Below are 12,895 nucleotides of genomic sequence, written 5' to 3' on the forward strand. Positions count from 1 at the left end.
GCGGTTTCCTGGGGCTGCCTTCTCCCCAGGGCTGGAGGGAGCCAGCCAGACCAGCACTCCCCTGGCTCTCAGGACCAGCCAGGGCTTCAGCTGAACACTCACTCAGACACCTTGCCCTGGACAGGATTCTTGTGAAATTCCCACTCTAGTGTCTGGCCAGAGCATGGCAACAGGAGAGCCAAGAAGGGTGAAGGGACTTCAGTCACTCCACCTGGAGCAAGCACAGGAGTGACTGTGGCTTAGGGCTCTGCTGCCCTAAATTCCTTAGGCCTTCCTCTAGATGCCTGGGGATGGTAGGGTGGCCTGAGGCAGCCTTCCTGCCTCCTCTTCCCCCACCCTCAACCTCTAGATCACAGAACCTAGAGGAGCATTAGGAGTGTGACCTAGCTACTCACCCTGGGTCCTGCCCACAGCTCCCCTACCTCTGTCTGGTCCCAGAGACAGGCTGGCAGACAAGTGGCCTTGACTGGGGCCCAGGCCGTCAGAGGCCTCAACACTGCTGCAGCCTTTGGCACAGGTAGGCTCAGGCCCTGCAGCTCTACTGTCACCATGTGGAAGGACAGCCCTGGGAATGGTACAGTTCCACATAGTGATCAGGAACTGTCTTCCATGAGGGAAGGTTGTCTTCAGAGGGCCAAGGAGGCCCAGCTGCCATTGGAAGTGACTCAGCCATCCCACAGCATTGGCAAAGAGGGTTTAGTGAGGCCACGGGAAGTTCTGCAGGCCTCAGGCACTAGTGGGGACACACTCCATCCTCCTTGGGGATGATGGTGGTGTCAGGGTGCCATGAGATCCAGCAAAGAGGCAGCTGAGCTTCGATTTCAGGTCTCTCCACACCTTGTTCATCTACAGGAGTCCTACCCCACCTCCACAACCTCTTGAAATGAGGACAGAGCTGCCAGGCCCACTCGCTTAGCGTGGACAACCTCCAGAGGCCACATTGGTTCTTCCTCTGTCCCCTGCATGCAGGAGCAGAGCCACAAGTCAGTCTGACCTGATACTTTCCCACTTCTCAGCTGGGTACCGATTGCTCATGCCTATAATCCTAGCTACTCCTGAAAGAGCACCAGTGGGCCTATATCCACCCATGACTGTGAGCCTCCAGTGTACACATGGCACAGGTACTCTGTGGACACAAACAGGTCAACCAGTACACTTCTCTAGACACCAGCAACTCTATCATGGCCGAGAGGAGAAAGTAGCTCAGCCCAGAAGCCTGTGCTCATGGAGCACTGTGGCAGGAGGTAGAGAACCGACAGCAAGTGAACACAATAAGGTTGTGGGCAAAGGAGGCATGGCCTGGGAGTGGAGCTGCCACCTCCTCAGGGGACTGCAGGGACTCCCAGAGATTCCTGCCCACTGAATCCCACACCTGAAGCCAGCCTCGATTCTAGCCAAGAAGCTCCAGACCAGTTGCGAGTGTGCTGAGGGTTCTTAAAACATGGAAAGGAGGGGCTGGGAAGGTGGTTCAGTGATAGAGCGCTTGCCTTGCATGCCTGAGGCCCTGGGTTCAATTCCTCAGCACCACATAAGCAAAAAGGGAAAAAAAAAACATGGGAAGGAAACAACAGCTGGCCATGAGTGCCTTGCTCCCAGTGGACCACCCTGGGGGCCTCTTCTCTGGTCCCCTACAGAGGGGACTCAGGATCCTCCGTGCCCCAACCATTTGCCACCAAAGCTTGTGGTTTAGCATGTGAGACTATCAATACAAAAGGAGCCAAAGACTGAGACTGGGGCAGGAGCATCACAAGTTCCAGGCCAGCTGGCTACACAGGGAGGCTCTATCTCAACAGTAACAAACAAAAATTCTATGAGTTTCCCTACTACCAAGATCAGGGAAGAATACCCTGGAAGCAGTTATTTCCCTAGACAATATCTTTCAAAATAGAACTCATGAAATAGCACAGAAGCACCAGATTGAGAAGAGCCTGGAACTACATCTTCCACTGCTGGGGGCCTGGGCCAGAGGCCTGGGCCTTTCTTTCCTGGTACTTGGTTCTGGGTGGGAGCACAGCATCCACTCAGCTGGGAAAGGTCCTCATGACCTTCTGCTCCTGGCCTTTCATCCCAGGCTCTGCAGATACCACCTATTGAGTGTGACCAGGGTGGGCCCCTTCTTTGCTGTCTGGTCTGATGGACAGCTGAGAAGGAGGGTGCATCGGGTTATTAGAAGATGGCTGTTTAACAATCCAGGATATAATTGGTGGGGCAACCCTGGCAAGGAGACCCAAAGCACTGGAGCCATGGTCTGGGAATGTGGCTTAGTGGTAGAGTACTTGCCCAGCTTGCAGGAAGCCCTGGGTTTGATTCCTCATATAAGTAGAAAAAGCTGGAAATGGTTTTGTGGCTCTCAAGTGGTAGAGTGCTAGCCTTCAGCAAAAGAAGCCCAGGGTCAGTGCCCAGGCCTGGCAAAAATGAAGAAGAATGAGTTGGACAAGTTTGGTGACAGTTGTCTTACTGAGGTAGAACCAAGAAAAATAAGAAAAGGGGGGAATTCTATGTAGCTAGCAGAATAGGGTCAAACTTGAAAGGCAGGATATCCCTGTAGAGAAAACCTCCAGCATAGTCAATAAAAGGCGAAAGTGGAGGGCTGGGAAGGTGGCTCCGTGGTATACTGCTTACCTTGCATGCATGAGGCCCTGGGTTCGATTCCTCAGCACCACATAAGCAGAAAAAGCTGGGAGTGGCGCTTTGGCTGAAGTGGTAGAGCGCTAGCCTTGAGCTGAAGAACTGAGGGACAGCGCCCAGGCCCACAGTTCAGGCCCCACAACTGACAGGAAAAAGAAAGTGAAACGTTCAGAGATAAAGGGCTGGGTAAATTAGGGGGTTAAATACTCAGTTGCTACAATTTGGTAAATAACAGTGAAATATAGAAAGAGCCAAAAAAAAAAAAAAAACGAATGTGGTTTGATTTGGGGTGTGATAAGTAAGAAGTTTGGAATGTGTTCTGGATCAATTAAACCAAAAACAGGAACAAAGGGAAGATCTGGGATAAGCACTCTGTCCTATGACTTATTGCCTTGGATAATTGAATTGTAATCACCATCTGCAATCACTAACTGCTAGGCCTGTTTCTGTACCTTGCTTCTTTGCCCATTTCAAAACTACCACTAGCTACTTGTGAGTGGCTCCTTGCGCGTTTCTCCTATATAACCCTACCCTATGTTGAGCTCCGGGCTGTTCTTCACTGTCCTGATAGTGGGGAGCAGTGAACACTGCTAATTAAGATTCCTAGCCTGATTGACTGTGTTGGGGACTCCTTTCACCAATTGTGGGTTCGAGTCCCAACAGCCCTGGGAAATTGGGATACTTCACTGCTGCTAACTAGAACTTGCCAAGCACTATTAGCAGCACCCAGGAGACTGATCACTGTAAAACTCATCTGATAAGAACTCCCATAGTGTCAGGAGAGGCTGCCGGAATACCTGCAATGGTGGGCAGTGGAATAATACAGACCTACAAAGTGAGATTTTCTCACAAACCACCACATCTGACTGATTTGGATCACTGCCATCTCTAAGCCCATCCCATGCCCTGAGTTCCACCCACACAGTTGTCTTAGTCCTTGGAAGCTCCAAGGTACAACCTCTATTTGCAACCTCCTCTCCTGCCTCTCTAATACCTGCAACTTCCTCTCCTGTGGTTGTCCTTGATAGTTGAACTCAGAACCTTGTCCTTAGTTTTTGAGATAGCATGTGGGTTTTTAATTTTTTTAATTATTATTCTAAAGGTGATGTAGGGGTTACATTTATGTAAATCAAGTATCAAGTACATTTCTTTTTTTGGGGGGGGGGAGTCCGATCGTGGGGCCTGAATTCTGGGCCTGGGCGCTGTCCCTCAGCTCTTTAGCTCAAGGCTGGCGCTCTACCACTTGAGCCACAGTGCTACTTCCAGCTTTTTTCTTTTTGCTTATGTGGTGCTAAGGAATCGAACCCAGGGCCTCAGGCATGCAAGGCAAGAGCGCTACCACTGGGCCACCTTCCCAGTCCCATCAAGTACATTTCTTTTTAAACAATGTCACCCCTTCTCTTGCTCTCTCCCAGTTTTTCCCTCCCACCCCCATGATTCATTTTCAGCATAGTTAGGATATGGTTTTTGCCCAGTCTAACCACAAACTTATGAACTTCCTGCCTCTCCCTCCTGAGTAGCTAGGATTATAGTATGAGACACCAGCTTCTGAATTCTTTTTTTTTATTTATTTATGAACATTATTACAGGTAATTTTTCCAATATATCACAATAATACAGTGACATTAGGAGCAAAAGCATTAACAATCTCTTCTTGTTAGATGCTTATTGAAACTTTAGTATTTGTTGTATTGTTTATTTTACTCTTCACTACTGCTGTGACTTAAGTATTTCATTACCCCCACTTCATTAGTGAGCAAATTAGAGCTTTTAGAATTTATTTTCTAAATTTACACAACTTTTAGCTTTTAGTCTAGGTTTCTGGACACAAAGTCTGTGGTAGTAATTTTTTTTTTAATTCACACCCTCAGTTTACTGAGCATTTCCTGAAACCTTCTGTGGAAATATCATTAAAGAAAACATCATAGTTCTCGCAGCTACTCTTTACAGAGTTTCATCTGAGACCACATACTAATACAACCAATCTTTTAAACTCAGGTTTTCAATAGTACATACTTCTGGCAATTTTTCCTTTTAATGGATTACTCTTATTACACTTCTGTTAGCAATTCTGCACAAACTCATTAACATTTCTGTCTCAAATTTTAGACCACTACAAATCTCTGAGGCTGTTGATGCATGGTTGTGAAAAGAATGTGTGCTATGACACAAAGATAACAACAAAAATGTAAATTCAATAAATACAAGCAGCAAAACTTCAACAACCTGAATATAAACTTGCTGTGACAAACTGTGCCTAGATGGTAAATAAGTATCTGCCAAAGGACAAAGGCTACTGACCACTAACTGACTGGTTCCAAGTTTGAGGCATAGGTATACTTTGAAGAATGTACAGTATGAGAGTAAGGATTTCTGCAAGGATCATGATAACTAAGTTCAATATCATAGTGGATTTCAATTTTGAGACATGTTTGTGCCTTCTCAAACCACTGAAGTTGCCTATAGTCTGCTTAAGGGACTTTGGGGAAACAGTTCTTTGACTTGGTCTTTTTGAGATAATTTTATAATTACAAAAATAGTTCAGGGCGGGGAACGTGGCTTAGTGGTAGAGTGCTTGCCTAGCATGCATGAAGCCCTGGGTTTGATTCCTCAGTACCACATAAAGAGAAAATGCTGGAAGTGGCACTGTGGCTCAAGTGGTAGAGGGCCAGCCTTAAGCAAAAAGAAGCTCAGGGACAGTGCTCAGGCCCCAAGTTCAAGCCCCAGGGCTAGCAAAAAAAAAAAATTTCAACGGGTTTCTTATCTTTTATCAGCATCTCCTTAAGGGCTGAAAACCCACAGGATCTTAATAAACTTACCAAGAGATGTAACACTTTAAACTAAACTACTTTAGTTCCTTTATTAATACTCACCGGCATGTTTCACTACTACTCTACTTCCATCACAAAATCTAATTTAGCCTGTTTAGTTAGCCTGTTTACTTAGTTTACCTAATCTGCAACACTTCCTCTGTCTTTCCCAGTCTTATTAACTATGGCCTTGAGACTTTCAAATATTAACTATCCAAGTGAAAGGCTGGAACAAAGTCCTTCAAGCAAATGGCCCTCATAAACAGGCTGGGATAGAAATACTAGTATCAGATAAAACAGTTCAAATTACAAGTAGTCAGAAAAATCAAAGAAAGACATTTCATATTGATAAAGCAAAGGCTGAGTTAGGTTTCTGTGTGGTGTGGTTCCCTGGTCTTAATTGTTTCTTTAGTATTTTTTGTAGTGCTGGCTTCTTGTTCATGAATTCCTTTTTTTTTTTTTTTTATTAAAACTTTTAGTTTCTCCATCGAATGTGAATGCTAGTTTCACTGGATACATCAGTCTTGGTTGGAAGTTAAGAATGGTACTTTTCAGGCTCTCCTTGCATTGATGGTTTGTGTGGAGAGGTTCACAGTGATTCTGATTTTCTTTCCATTGTAGTATAGCTCCTTCTTTGATTTTAAAGTATTTAAAATAAGCTGTTTGCAATGCAGGTCCAGTGTCTTTACTACAATGTGTCTATAAGTGTTTCTTCTATGATCCTATCTACTAGGTGTTCTGTCTTTCTGTTATGTGAATGAAGTTTTCTCTCTTGAGATTGGGGAAATTTTCTGTAGTAATCTTATTGAATAGATGTTGCACATCCAAGATGACATCGAAATAGTAGGGAAAACACCACAGTTCTCTCCAACCAAACAGTTTGAGATCCAGCACTACCTTTCCCCTAGAGATGGACAACAGCCAAAGGCAAACAACCAGAGAAATACAGGAACTGAAAAAATAAAAAATACCTCAGAATCTGCACAAATACTGAGAAAAGTAAAGACCCCACCCCACCCCTTGTCAGCAGTAAGGCTGCCAAAGCAGCCCAGCCTGTAGTGACCTGGGACCTCAGAGCCACAAGTGGACCACAGAACCCATATGCAGAAAACTCCTACAGCACCGGACCCAAACAGTGAAGACAGAGACAGAGACCAGAGGCAAGGTAATGTGAAACCCGGACCTGGAGCTCCCATCACCACACTGCTCTGTCTACAATCATTGCAAGAGTGCGGTGGTGACTGGCAACCAGTGAACTACAGCACACAGATACAGCAATGCGCCACAGCACCGCTGGACAGCCCTTAACCAGTTCCAGGACCAGTGAGAACCCCACGGGGGACACCTCCTCACCTCCCCCCCCCAGGAGATCTGGCAGTTACCACCAGGTCTTGACTCGGACCCCGCCCCCTCCCACCTGGGCTACTCTTCCCACTGAAGCTGGAATTGTGCCTGGGCCCAAGCATCTGGTGGAGTGCACCCAGCCCACCAGGTTTTGCCAAGAGCACCCGAGAGCAAACTGCCGGTCCCTGGCTGAAGTCAGGAACTGCGCGGGCTCCAGCAGCCTGTGGAGCAAGGCCTCCTATGTACTCCAGGTCGGGGATGGAGCAGCCTAGGCAGCTGGTTCCTGGCTGAAGTCTGAATTGTACTGTGTGGGCTCCAGCAGCCTGTGAAGCATACCCCAGCTCTGTGCCTCAGGCGGGGGATGGAGCAGCCTAGGCCACAGGTCCCTGGCTGAAGTCTCGAACTACTTGCAGACTCCAATGTGCAGCAGAATGAACTCCACCTGTGTGCCCCACGCGGGAGATTGAGTGGCCTAGGCTGCAGGTCCCTGGCTGAAGTTGGGCTCCAGCAGACAGTGTTACAAGCCGCACCTCTCCACATAAACCCTCAATGCAAGGAGAGTGTGGAAAATTACCATACAAGTCCTGAAAATTAACAACTGCCCACCCAGACTGATATACCCAGCAAACCCAGCATTTACATTTAATGGAGAAACTAAAACTTTTAATAACAAAGAACCATTAAAGGAATTCATGAACAAGAAGCCAGCATTACAAAAAAATACTAAAAGGAGGAATACAACCCAAAGAAAATAATCAAGAGCAGGGTACCACATCAGATAGAAATCACTAGGAGATCAATTTAGTAAACATAAGAAAAGGAAAGACGAAAAATGCAGAAGAGCAAGAAAATGGCAAGAAACACAATGCATCTCTCTGTATAATAACCATACACATTAATGGACTCAAATCACCACTCAAGAACTGCAGAGTGGATCAAAAAACAAGATTCATCCATTTGCTGTCTCCAAGAGACCCATCTCACAGCCAAAGATAAAAACAAACCCCAAGTGAAGGATGGAAGATCTTCCATGCAAATACACCCAGCAAGAAGGCATGCATCACCATTTTGATAACCAAAAGAACAGACTTCTCATTAAAGTCAGTGCAAAAAGACAAAGAAGGTCACTACAGGGAACAGTCCAAGAAGAGGATATCACAGTCATCAGTTTATTTCACCAAACAATGGAGCACCGTAATATGATAAACACTCTCAGATTTACAGAACAAGACAGACCCAAAAACAATAGTAGTGGGGAATTTTAATACCCCTCTCTCACCAAAAGATGGGTAACCAGAGGACAAACAAAGATTCCTCTAAACTAAATGACACTATATCTCAAATGGACTTAACAGATGTGTAGAGTTTTCAACCCAAAACACATTCTTTTCAGCAGCCCATGGAACTTTTTGCAAAATAGATCATATTATAGTTCACACAAATAATTAAAACAAATACAAGAGGATGGATGTATTCTATCCAACCATAATGGAATTAAACTAGTTCTCAACAAAAAGCATACTGCAGAAATTACTCAACTACACGGAGGTTGAACAGCACACTCCTGAATAACACCTGGTCACAGAACAAGTTACAGAAGAAAGTAGTAAGTTCCTACAATTCAATGACAATCAAAATACACCACAATGGAACCTCTAGGACACAGCAAAAGCAGTGTTAAGAGAGAGGCAAGTTCATTTCTCTGAGCACACACATTAGGAAAATAGCAGCAGCTCAAGTAAATAATCTCATGATGCAACTAAACTGTTAGAAAAGCAAGAAAAAAAATTGAACCTAAAGTTACTAGACAGAGCCAGGCGCTGGTGGCTCACGCCTGTAACCCTAGCTACTCAGGAGGCTGAGATATGAGGATCGCGGTTCAAAGCCAGCCAGGGCAGGAAAATCCATGAAACTCATCTCCAATAAACAACCAGAAAACCAGAAGTGGCGCTGTATCTCAAGTGGTAGAACGCTAGCCTTAAGCTGAAGAGCTGAGGGACAGCATTCAGGCCCAGACTTCATACCTACAACCGAGAAAAAAAAAAGTTACTAGACAGATTGAGATAACCAAGATAAGGGCAGAAATTAACAATAGAGATTTAAAAGCTATAAATAAAATTAACAAAAATGTCTGATTTTTTGAAACAAAAAGTCAATAAAATTGTTAGACCCCCTTGTAAGATTAACATAAAAAAGAAGAGAGGAGACCCAAATCAGTAAGAACAGGGATGCTACGGGAAAAATTACAACCTCCAAGGCATCCAAATGATCATAAAGAACTATTTCCAGGGCTGGGATGGTGGCTCAGTGGTAGAGCGCTTGCCTTGAATGTATGAGGCCCTCAGTTCGATTCTTCAGCACCACATAAGCAAAAAGAAAAAAGCCGGAAGTGGCACTGTGGCTCATGTGGTAGAGTGCTAGCCTTGAGCTGAAGAACTAAGGGACAGCGCCCAGGCCCAGAGTTCAAGACCCACGACCGGACCCAAAAAAAAAGAACTATTTCCAGAAATAGTTCTGCTAGGGGAGGCTGGGAAGGGATGGGAAGGGGAAACAAAGGAGGAGGCTACAATGCTTGATAAGAAATGTACTCATTATCTTGCCCATGTAATGGTAACCCCTCTGTACAGTATTTTCACAATAAAAAAAAGAATAATTCAAAGAAAGAAATGGAGACAGAGGACAAAGAGGCCATAAATAAATATTATCTCAATTGTAAAAAAAAAAAAAAAAAAAAGTTCTGCTAGGAAAACCTAGCAGAAATGGACAAATTTCTAGAGAAATATAAATTGCCCAAGCTGAACCAAGAAGATATAAATCAACTAAATAAGCCAATAACTTACAATGAGATAGAGGAAGCAATCAGAAGTCCCAACAAGGAAAAGCCCAGGCCCAGATGAATTCATCACGGAATTCTATAAGACTAATCATACTTCTCAAGCTCTTCTGTGAAATAGAAGCTGAGGTAAAAATCTCAAACTCAAGTCTATGAAGCCAGTATCACATTCATCCCCAAATCATTCAAATAGCCAACAACAAAAAAAGAGAACTATAGACCAATCTCTTTGATGAACACAGATGCAAAGCTCCTCAATAAAATTTTAGCCAACAGAATCCAGAAATCTTATCCAAAAAAATCATACACTTATGATCAAGGAGGCTTCATCCCATAGATGAAAGGCTGATTTAACATATGTAAATCAATAAATGTAATTCATCACATCAACAGAGCCAAGGTCAAGAACTACATGATTACCTCTATTGATGCAGAAAAGGCTTTTGACAAAATATAACCCACTCATGTTAAAAGCTCTGGAGAAAATAGGAATAGAAGGAACATTCTTTAAAATAATAAAAGCCATATGTGACAGACCAACAGCCAATATCATCTTAAATGGGGAAGTACTAAAACCAATTCACCTAAAATCAGGAACAAGGCAAGAATGCCAACTCTCTCTACTCCTCTTCAATATAGTTCTGGAATCCTTAGCCAAAGCAATAAGGCAAGAAAAGAATATTGAATGGGATCCACGTAGGGAAGGAAGAAATTATACTATCCCTATTTGCAGATGACATGATCTTATAACATCCCCCAAAACTCCACTCCCATACTCCTAGAATAAACTGTAATAACATACAAGCAAGAAAATCCACAGAGGCATGCTTAAAGATAACAAAAAAGTTTTATTAGTTGGTTTCCAACTTCTCTGTTCTAGGCTACCTAAGAACTAGGAGCAGCCAACCTTGAAGGAGCAAGATTTTTTTCCTTTTTCCCTCCTTTCCCTCCTTCCCATAGGTCTTGCCTCTCTACAGGCCTCTCCACCCCTCCACCAGCCTCTTCAACTCTCGAGAGGCCACTCGCCTGGCCTCTCACCTCTCCACCGGCCTCTCCACGTCTCTGCCAGCCTCTCTGCTTCTTTCCAGCTTCTCAGTTCACCACTGGCCTCTCCGCAGGCCTCTCACTCTCCACAGGCCTCTGGCCTCTGCACAGGCTTCTCTGATCTATGCAGGCCTTTCCACCTCTCTGTGGGCCTCTGCATAACCCACTCCTAGTTGCACAGGCCTCTTGGCTCTTCACTGGCCTCTGCGCAGGCCGCTCAACCTTTCTGCAGGCCTCTCCGATCTCTGCAGGCCTCTCGGCTCTTCACAGGCCTCTCAGCCCTGAGCAGGGCTCTCTGCCAGCCCAGGACTCCTTGGGGCTCTCCACTCTGTACAGGTCTCTCAGCCCTGTGCGAGCCTCTTGACTCTGTACAGGCCTCTCCACCCAGGCCTCCGTTCTGGGCTAGATCTCCTCACACCTCTCTGCTAGCATAGGTCTCCTCTCAGGCTGGACCCAGCTTCTCTGAGCCCTGTCAGCTGGATCAGACTTCCTGGGGCCCTCTCAAACAATGACAAATACTGGCAGGGATATGGGGAATGAGGAACCGTACTGCACTGCTGGTGGGAATCTAAACCAATACACCACTCTGGAAAGCAGTGTGGAGGTTCCTCAGAAAACTAAACATAGACCTTCCATACAACCCAGACATACTACTCCTAGGCATCTTCCCTGAGCAACAGGAACGAGGATGCAAGGATACATACACCCCTATGTTCATTGCTGCGCTGTTCAAATAGCCAAGATATGGAAACAACCCAGATGCCCTACCACAGATGAATGGATCCATAAAATGTGGTACTTCTATACAATGGAGTATTAAACAGCCATTAGAAAAAAATAATGGCATTCACAGGAAAATAGATGGATCTAGAACAAATCATGTTGAGCGAAATAAGCCAAGATCAGAGAGACAAACAGCACATGGTCTCCCTGATATGCAGAATGTAATAAGATATGACAAACAGGACTCATGAAACAAAGGATAGGCTGGGATTGTGGCTTAGTGGTAGAGTGCTTGCCTAGCATGCATGAAGCCTCTGTTTCATTCCTCAGTACCACATAAACACAAAAAACTAGAAGTGGCACTGCAGCTCAAGTGGTAGAGTGCTAGCTTTGACCAAAAGAAGTTCAGGGACAGTGCTGAGGCCCTAAATTCAAGCCCCAGGACTGGCAAAGAAGAAAGAAACAAAACAGAGGACCTCTTCTTGTTTAATTGATTTTAGATGACTCCATGTTCTTGACCAACATATGGTATATACATGTGCACATATGAGGGAAACTAGAAGGGCACAGATTCGGAGGGAAACAGGTGAAAAAGTACAGTACAGGGGTCCACATCAGCTGCACTGGATATTGATGAAAGTGAACTAAGAAACTCCAGAGCAGCGATGGGAATGAGAGAGAAAGAGGGAACAGGTTGCACTAAGAAAGGAAAGAAATGTATGTATCACCCTATTTGGAAGAAATACTTGCATTGTCAAGATTTGTAGACTTCACAAGCCTTTTTTTTTTTTCTTGTGAAAATACAGTACAGAGGGGTTACAATTACATGGGCAAGGTAATGAGTACATTTCTTATCAAGCATTGTTGCCTCCTCCTTTGTTTCCCCTTCCCATCCCTTCCCATCTCCCACCCACGCCCCCCCACTCACCAACCCCTCCCTCCCCCCCACCCCCACCCCCTCACTCCCCGGGACAAACTTGTAAAGTTCATTTTTAGACATAACGACTTGTACATCTAATTGTTGCAATGGGTCCACCTGTATCCCAATTTAAAGGATATGTTTTTCCTTTCCCCTCCACAAATTATATAGTGAAAGCAGGGGTTATACCATAGGGGAAGGACAGACAAAGCAACAAAGAAATCATCTTATAAATATGTCACGAGCTTTTTTTGTCGGTCATAGGGCCTGAACTCTGGGCCTAGGCACTGTCCCTCAGCTCTTCACGTCAAGGCCGGAGCGCTACAACTTGAGCCACAGCACAACTTCCAGCTTATGTGGTGCTGAAGAATTGAACCCAGGGCCAAATGCATGCAAGGCAAGCACTCTACCACTGAGCTACCTCCCAACCCACCCCAAGGGTGGGTATGAAACTTTGGTTATTTTTGAGATAAGGGTTCTTGTTTTTACCCAGGTCAGTCTGGATCACAGTTCACCTATTTACACTTCCCACATAGCTGGGATGACACACAGCCACTACCATGCCCAGCATTTTTTTTGCTGAGATGGGTCCTC

At 45.0% G+C, this 12,895-nt stretch overlaps 1 protein-coding gene across 1 annotated transcript in view; it reads right to left on the minus strand.

The window, feature by feature from the left end:
- Mrm2 (mitochondrial rRNA methyltransferase 2) overlaps window positions 1-12,895 on the minus strand; it is a 29,559-nt gene that overhangs the window by 13,466 nt on the left and 3,198 nt on the right. The gene's annotated exons all lie outside the window — the stretch shown is intronic.

Source organism: Dipodomys merriami, unplaced genomic scaffold (assembly GCF_024711535.1).
Source record: "Dipodomys merriami isolate MVZ:Mamm:240054 unplaced genomic scaffold, mDipMer1.0.p SCAF_22, whole genome shotgun sequence".
NCBI classification, from domain to species: domain Eukaryota; kingdom Metazoa; phylum Chordata; class Mammalia; order Rodentia; family Heteromyidae; genus Dipodomys; species Dipodomys merriami.